The following is a 9,527-nucleotide window of genomic DNA, read 5'->3' as shown; positions in this document are numbered from 1 at the left end:
GAACATCTCCATGCTGATCATATCAACTATATGATTCATGCTCGAACTTTCGGTCTATTGTGTTCCGAGGCCATGTCTATACATGCTAGGCTTGTCAAGTTTAACCCGAGTGTTCCGCGTGTGCAACTGTTTTGCACCCGTTGTATGTGAACGTTGGGTATATCACACCCGATCATCACGTGGTGTCTCGAAATGACGAACTGTCGCAACGGTGCACAATCAGGGAGAACACAATTTTATCTTGAAATTTTAGTGAGGTACCACCTTATAATGCTACCGTCATTCTAAGAAAAATAAGGTGCATAAAAGGATTAACATCACATGCAAATCATAAGTGACATGATATGGCCATGATCTCGTGCTTCTTGATCTCCATCACCCAAGCACCGGCAGGATCTTCATCGTCACCAGCGCCACACCATGATCTCCATCATTGTGCCGCCATCGAGATTGTCACGCTATCTATGCTATTACTACTAAAGCTACTATCGAGTAAACACATATGGAAGCACAAATGTTAGTTTAAAGACAACCACATGGCTCCTGTCGGTTGCCGTAGCATCGATGTGCAAGTCGATATTTAACTATTACACCATGATCATCTCATACATCCAATATATCATATCATGTCTTTGGCCATATCACATCACATGCATACCCTGCAAAAACAAGTTAGACGTCCTCTAATTTGTTGTTGCATGTTTTACGTGGCTGCTATGGGTATCTAGTATGATCGCATCTTACTTACGCAAAGACACAACGGTCATATGCAAATTGCTATTTAACCTTCTCCAACGACCGCCTCCATCAAATACGATTCAACTAAACTTGAAGAAACAGACACCCGCCAGTCATATTTATGCAACAAGTTGCATGTTATTCGATGAAACCGGTCTCTCGTAAGCATATGAGTAAAGTTGGTCCGGGCCGCTTCAATCCAAAAATATCGCCAAATCAAGAAAAGACTAAGGAGGGCAGCAAATTAAACATCAACGCCCACAAACTATTTTGTGTTCTACTCGAGATATCATTTATGCATGAACCTAGCTCATGATGCCACTGTTGGGGAACGTTGCATGGGAAACAAAAAAATTCCTACGCACACAAAGTCCTATCATGGTGATGATCATCTACGAGAGAGAGATTGGATACACATACCCTTGTAGATCGCTAAGCGAAAGCGTTCATAAACATGGTTGATGTAGTGGTACGTCTTCACGACCGTCCCACGAACCGTCCCACAATCCGTCCCACGAACTGTCTCACGGTCCGTCCCACGATCCGTCCCGATCAAGTGCTGAACGGACGGCACCTCCGTATTCCGCACACGTACTCCGGTGGTGGTGATGATCTGTTCCTGCAGGGCTCCGCCCGAGCTCCGCAGAAAACCGATCTAGAGGAAGAACTATGACCAAGAGGAGAGGGCAGCACGTGGCAAAGTTGTGTCTCAAAAATCCCTAAACCTCTAGTATATATAGGAGGAGGGAGGAGGCAGCCTTGCACCACAAGGGAGGCTCCCTTGGGTCAGCCGAAGTGGAGGAGGGAGGAGTCCTCCTTCAATCCCAATTGGATTAGGACTCCTTCCTAAATTTCCCACCTCTTTTGGATATTCCACTTTTTCCACATGGGCTTTCCTTGGATGGCTTTGTCAGCCCATTATGCCTTATTGCACATCCAATAAACCCATGTGGACCTCTTGGGGAGTGGTGGGTCCACCCAGTGCGCCCCCGGAACCCATTCGTCACTCCCGGTACAAAGTCGGCAATGCCCGAAAACCTTCCGGAGTCCAAATACCAACTTCCTATATATCAATCTTCGTTTCTGGACCATTTCAGAACTCCTTGTGACGTACGAGATCTCATCCGGGACTCCGAACAAAACTTCGGTCACTAACACATATAACTAAACTATACTAAAACATCATCAAACCTTAAGTGTGCAGACCCTGCGGGTTCGAGAACTATGCAGACATGACCTGAGACACTCTCTGGTCAATAAACAATAGTGGGACCTGGATGTCCATATTGGTTCCCACATATTATACGAAGATCTCTATCGGTTGAACCTCTATGTCAAGTATTCAGTTAATCCCGTATGATGTTCCCTTTGTTCTTCGGTATGTTACTTGCCCGAGATTCGATCATCGGTATCTCCATACCTAGTTCAATCTCGTTACCGGCAAGTCTCTTTACTCGTTCCGTAATACAAGATCCCATAACTAACTCCTTAGTCACATTGTTTGCAAGGCTTGTTGTGATGTTGTATTACCGAGTGGGCTCCGAGATACCTCTCCATTACACGGAGTGACAAATCCTAGTCTTGATCCATGCCAACCCAACAGACAGCTTTGGAGATACCTGTAGAGCACCTTTATAATCACTTAGTTACGTTGTGACGTTTGATAACCCACGAGGTATTCCTCCTGTGTCCAGGAGTTGCATGATCTCATGGTCATAGTAACACATACATTGAGATGCAGAAGATAGTAGCAATAAACTGACACGATCATACGCTACATTTATAGTTTGGGTCTTGTCCATCCATCATTCTACTAATGATGTGTAACGACTAAGATGCGGTCCTTTCCGATTTAGGGTATCGAGGACTCAAAGAGGAAAGAAGCGCATCTAAGCGTTTCGCAAGCACGGTAACATAACACATACATAACAATAGAATGACAATTAGGGATTCAACTGCCATCTCATAAATAATATCAGAGTTTACATCACGCATTCAAACAAGGTAGTTCCGCTACGGACTACAAAACATGAGAAATGGCTATGCTACCCTGCATGCTTGCCCACGATCACGACCACGCCTCAGTCTTCTGGATAGTTCACGTACACGCGGTGGTTCTCCTCATTGTACTGCCACGCCAGCTGCGTGCCATCGGGATCACCTGTGTCGGGCGTACCTATACCTGTTGGGGTGTTGAAGTAATCTGTGAGTCACGAGGACTCAACAATCTATGACCTCGGTGCCAGAACTAGTCAAGTTAATAGGTAGGGAAGGTTCAGTGTTTAGGTTGCAGCATCCTATGCATATATGGTGGCTAACTTACGTAGAACAAGTATTGAAGGTGGTCTATTCTAGCGGTCGATGACTAGCTGATCAATAAGTGATCCAGAACACCTACTTACGTCAATCATAACCCCACCGTGTTCCCGATCGAAGGGGAGAGTCACGGTTACACACACAGTTGGCAATTTTATTATATTAGTTTCAAGTTATCTATAACCGGATGTTAACAAATATTCCAAGTTGCCACATAACCGCGGGCACGGCTTTCCGAAAGATTAAACCCTGCAGGGGTGTTCCAACTAGTCCATCACAAATGGTCACGGGCCGCAAAGTAATTCTCTATCACGAATCTCGTGATCTTGTCGGATTCCTTAGAGGAAAACCTCAACTCTGGGGAGAACCAAAGCTTCACCGGGATTCCTATACGCAGGATATATCGCTAAAGTAAGACAAGACTAGTAGGACCTCCCGTCGTGTCGGCGACCCTGATAAGAGCCGCGTATCTCAGTCTCAGGACACGACGGATGAGCGATGGTTACCACGCCAAAACACCGAGTTTCCCCGGGAAGCGCAATAAGCTGCACTGGGTTGGACCAACACTCCCGAGGAGCACTGGACCGGGTTGTTGATTAAATCCCTCGGGGTAGCTATTCCCTATGCAGATTATTATTAAGTGATTAGCAAATTAACCCCAATGTTGGGTCTTGCCGGACAAGTCTTAACACTACATGATTTATCAAGGGGGTCCCCATAACTACCCCGAACGTGTTAGGAGCGATCAGTATGGAATCAAACACCGGTAGCCGGTAACTATGGCGGCAATAACGGAACAAACACCCGGCAAAAGGCTAGGCCTTCCGTTATTTACCAAGTATATAGGTGCATTAATTAAATAACAGATTTAACATAATGATATCAAACTCATGTTATCACATGAGACAATTGCACCTGCAACTAGCAACGCTAACATTAGTAGCTGACCAAGCCTAGTTAGCCAATCAAGATTAGCTAGGAGGGGAAAAGTGTTTCGGTTTCATGGCAATAGCAGGAGGCAATTATTATAGTGGTAGGCAGCGAGCATATGACGAAGGAAACATGAATCTAGCATAACAAGTCTAGAGGTGGAATCAAGGTCATATCATCTTGCCTGTGATGTCCTCAGCTTGGAACTGCTCTTGTTCATCCTGCACGTACTCTCCCGGATCCACGTACTCGTTCTCCGATCCTGGTGCTACCCAACATAAAAATAGCATCCAATGAACAACAACACAACAAGATGCAACAAGCACATGATGCATGAGATGAAAATGAACATGCATCTCTATTCTAGTGACTAGCACAAGCACGAGAAGATAATACAAGTTCCTGGACATAACTGCACTCTAAGCTAGTATGACATGCATGAGGATGAGATGAACATATGCTTCACGCGAAAACGATGCAAAAACATATAAAGAACGTTACGAACGGAGCTACGGATCATCCGGAAACAACGAAACAAGAAATAGAGTCCTACGTATCAAATCCATCACAACACACTCCAATGGCATACTTCTGGTATTCCCATGTTACCAAGACATAAAACAAACAAGTATGGATGGGGTGGTGCAAAGAATATCACCACGCCATCAACTATGCACTCAGAAGCATCAAAACATCAAAACTATACAATCTGCCATAAACAACATCATAGCAGTTTGAGGGCTACATGCAAAGCACCTACAGCCACCCAAATATGCCAAATAGGATATGTGGCAGAAGCTATTCAAAATCACTACAAGCACAAGCAAAAATACAATACAAAGGAGTTTCACACAAAAAGTTACACAGTTGCTAACTTGGCCAAAAATATCAGTTTTCAGGGCTTTAGTGAAAATTCCAGATTCTCACTAGCTGTTTTATGCTCTGAAGCATGTTGACAGCACCCAAAACAATATCTACATGGATCCAAATGAAATGAAAATTGACAGAGATCTAGACAAACACAAAAGCTACAACTTCCTAGTTGATAGCAAGGGCTGATTCCCAGCACATGGACTTCTACAAGCACAACAACAGGAGAAGAAAATATAAGCAGATTCTCACACTTTGTGAAAATCACAGATTTTCACTAAACTGGAATTTCAACCACATGCCTACATTGACTAGGCATAACTTGCACATATGAGCTACTAAGCATGAAACAAAACCAACATGCTATAGAGGGGGTCACCCTCTAATTCCACAACAAGGAATCAACCTATTGGGCTCACCACATCTCGTGGAACCAAGCTCTAAACATTGAACAAAACAGAAATATGACATTTCCAGAAAGTGTTCCAAAGTGGAATCTGAACCCACCATTGGATTCCTGGGATGAATCTACCCCAAAAACATATATAATACATAGGCACTTGCATAGAACAAATGGGCACACACTAAGAAGTAAAATGAGCATGGAATCACATAGTGGTGACTAGTGCATCATCACATGTGCTTCTCACTAGTTCATCACTTGTACATGATCTTGCACATGTCCACAACACCAATGGTGCACATGAGGGGTAGACCTCATGCTCATCCGCCTTAGCACACCACCACACACTCACATGAATCAAGCACAACATATAGCAAGTCCTACACATGCTAGTTAGAACACTCCACTAACTACACACACATCATGCCTCTCTACACCTCCACATATAAACTTGCACATGTGCTACCAAGCCACAAGCATGCCTTGGCACGTGTGTGACACACACACACAAGCACTCACAACTTGCGAACACACAAGAGCCACTACTACCACCCCACAAAGTATGTGGGGAGGGGGTGAACCCACACACACACACACACTCACACACTTGCACATCATAGTGCACAAGCTCATCATCATGCACATGGATACACACCACACACATCTTCACATCCAACCTAGTTCAAACACACACACACACACTACACATACAAAGCCTACACAAGCACCACAGGAAGGTATGTCTACACTTGCATTTCTAGCAAGATAAACAGGGTGCTGCATGCTGGAGATAAGGTAAAATAAATACCACACAAGGCTACCTAGAGCACCACAGCAACTACAAGCAACAAAAGAAATCAGAAAAAGAAAATAGCATAGGAAAATAGCATAGGAAAAATAAAAGGAATTGGGGAGGGATTGAACCCTAGACCCCCTGGTCACCACCTGCATCTCATACCACTGCGCTAAGGAACAAACACTTGACAGATAAGGGAAGTCTAGCAGGTTAAGCTGATCCTATGCGCTACTGTGACCAAAACCAGAATTAAAAAGGGGTGGAACGGCGGGGACTCGAACCTGTGACGCGCCAGATCAACACAAGCACTCCAACCACTACGCTACGCTTCGGGACTTGACAGAACAGGGGAGTTAACAAGGTAATCTACCACAGCCGCTGTGCTCTCCTCTGCACAGAGACGACGGCAGAGAAGTTCACCGGAGCGCCTCTACTACTAAGCTACTTCTACGCCAGCGAAGGGAACATCTACACTAGCAACTCGTATCGCGTTGGATCAGATTCTCTGAGCATTGGGACGAGCAGATCCACCACACAAGAACACACATGCACTGCACTGCCGTACTCCTCGCGGGACAGAGGCACGACGACGAGCTTCTACTGCGCATCTACCGAGGAGGAAGGGAGGAAGAAGCTAGCTCTCACCTAGGGGAAGGAGGAGAGGTCACCGATCGGGGAAGAGGCCTGACGAAGATGAAGAAGATCTGAGGACGCCTGATGCAGAACCGAAGGAGGCCTGACGCAGGGGATGGGGCCACTGGGAACACGCCGTTGACGTGGTGTTGCCTGTCGCTGTGGTCGCGCCCCGACCTCAACGACGGCGGGAACGGAACGCGGGGTCCTTCCCCGAGCCCCCTGACATGGCTGTCGGCGTCGGAGGCGAGGGACGCACGGATGACGACGGCGGCGCTCTTCTGACCCTCTCTACTACCTGAAACTATAGAGGGCTTACCTGGGGAGATAGAGAGATGGAGGGAGGTATGGCGGCGCTAGATGGGGGGGGGGGGCGGAACCCTAGGACAAGGGGCACGCACGCCGAGGGTTATATGAGGGCCTCGACGTCCATGAGCCTCACAGCGTGCTCGCTCTCTCACTGCTGGCTGACGGAAAGCAACGCACTGGGGGACGTCGTGTGAAGAAAGGAGAAGGGACGCACGCCTGGTGGGCTCTCGTTGGGAAACAGGGAGAGATGTGCCTCACCGATGGGGAAGAGAGGCCCATCTAGCGACAGGAAGAGAGAGAAGAATCCCTGGGGGTTTCTTATTTTAAAACAAACAAAGAAAGGAAAATAAATCCTAGGCAAATCTGATGATGCTAAAAATAAAGCAAACACACCCCTGGTCATAAGGAATTATGACCCATTTAACAAAAATAGAAAAGGGATTTTTGGAGTCTATAAATATTTACGAAACAATATCTAATCCACTGTTTTGTGAATATTTTGCACCTTTCAATCAAAGTTGAAAACAGAAAATACATATCTCACATTCACCACAAAACATACTAAAACATGGACACTTTCGAAATAGGAATGGAACAAGTGAATCTTGACATAGAGATAAATAGAGAAAGGAATGTTTTGAATCCTATGCCAACCACATAGAGCTTCCTACTTTCAAACTACAACCACATCATCACACCATCACATATTCATCACATTGATCACACCATCACATATGATCACATGGCAACAAACACAAAGACAAGGAATGGATTGAATGCATGCATGTAGAGGGAAAACAAAACAAGATGGCACATGAAATAACACATGCATTGGCTCTCATTGCAATGACAACGTGGACCCACATAGAGAAGGTTCCAAAAAAGGCAAGTACACTCTTGGGGCATTACAAACTCTCCCACACTACAAAAAAGATCTCGGCCCGAGATCTAAGACTGCAAGAACTCCAGAAATTCAGAACGGAGGTGATCCTCATGTTCCCAAGTAGCCTCTTTATCGGAATGGTGTGACCACTGCACTTTGAGAAATTTGACAGTCTTGTTGCGGGTCTTGCGCTCAGTTGCCTTGAGAACCGCAACTGGATGCTCACGATAGGAGAGGTTGGGTTGAAGGTCGATGTCTTGAAGATGAACAGTGCGCTCGGGAGTTTTGAAGCATCTCCGGAGCTGAGAGACATGGAACACGTCATGCACATTTGCAAAGTTTGACGGGAGCTCAAGCTGGTACGCAAGGTCGCCTCTCTTGCCAACAACTCTGAGAGGACCAACGAAACGAGGCGCAAGCTTGCCTTTGATGCCAAAGCACTGTGTACCCTTCATAGGGGACACCTTGAGATAGACGAAGTCATCAAGCTCATAAGACATGTCATGATGCTTGCTATCATAATAGCTCTTCTGACGGGACTGAGCTGCTCTGAGATTATCTCGAATGACCCGACACATCTCTTCAACTTCTTCTATCTAGTCATTCCCAAGAATCTGACGCTCGTCGGTCTCGGACCAGTTGGGCGGGGTACGACACTTCCTGCCATAGAGAATCTCAAACGGAGCTTGGCCTAAACTAGCGTGATAACTATTGTTATATGAGAACTCATCGAAAGGCAGGCAATCTTCCCCCTTCATGCCAAAAGAGATAACACATGCTGTCAGCATATCCTCAAGAACTTGATTGACTCGCTCCACTTGACCACTAGTCTGAGGATGAAAAGTTGTGCTGAAGCGTATCTTCGTGCCCATCGCAGACTGAAAAGAGTCCCAGAACTTGGAAGCGAAGATACTTCTGCGATCCGAAGAAATCATCTTAGGCGCGCCGTGCAAAGACACTATCCTCAAAGTGTACAGCTTTGCAAGCTGAGCTGCCGAAATGGATTCCTTAACTGGGAGAAAATGAGCCACCTTACTCAACTTGTCGATGGCGACGAAGATGCCATCATTACCCTTCTTGTACTTTGGAAACCCGGTGACGAAATCCATCTCAATATGGTCGAACTTCGACTCGGGAATGGGCAAAGGATGCAAAAGACCTGCTGGATGTTGATGCTCAGCTTTCACTCTTCGACATACATCACATTCATTTACGAACTAAGCAATCTCAGGCTTCATGCGAGTCCACCAGAAGGTCTGTTTCAAGTCTTGATACATCTTGGAGCTTCCCGGATGTATAGAGAGCAAGGAGTTATGAGCCTCTTCCATGATTACCTTTCTGATATCACCTTTCGGAACGACAAGAAGATCCTCAAAGAACAACGTGTCTCTGGCATCAACACTGAAGCACTTATATTTGGGAAGTACCTTTTCCACGCCAATCTTGACTTTCTTCACGATTGCATCAAGAAGCTGTGTTGCTCGGACCTGATCTTCCAAGGTAGGAGAGATCTGAAGAGTTGCAAGAAATCCCTGAGGCACTAACTGAAGGTTGATCTTCCTGAAAGACTCATCAAGGTCAGGCTGGAGAGGCTTCAGAATGAGACTATTGCAGCAAGCCTTCCTGCTCAAAGCATTTGCCATGACATT

The sequence above is a fragment of the Hordeum vulgare genome, chromosome 6H (genome assembly GCF_904849725.1).
Source record: "Hordeum vulgare subsp. vulgare chromosome 6H, MorexV3_pseudomolecules_assembly, whole genome shotgun sequence".
NCBI lineage: Eukaryota > Viridiplantae > Streptophyta > Magnoliopsida > Poales > Poaceae > Hordeum > Hordeum vulgare.
This window is presented reverse-complemented; position numbering follows the sequence as displayed.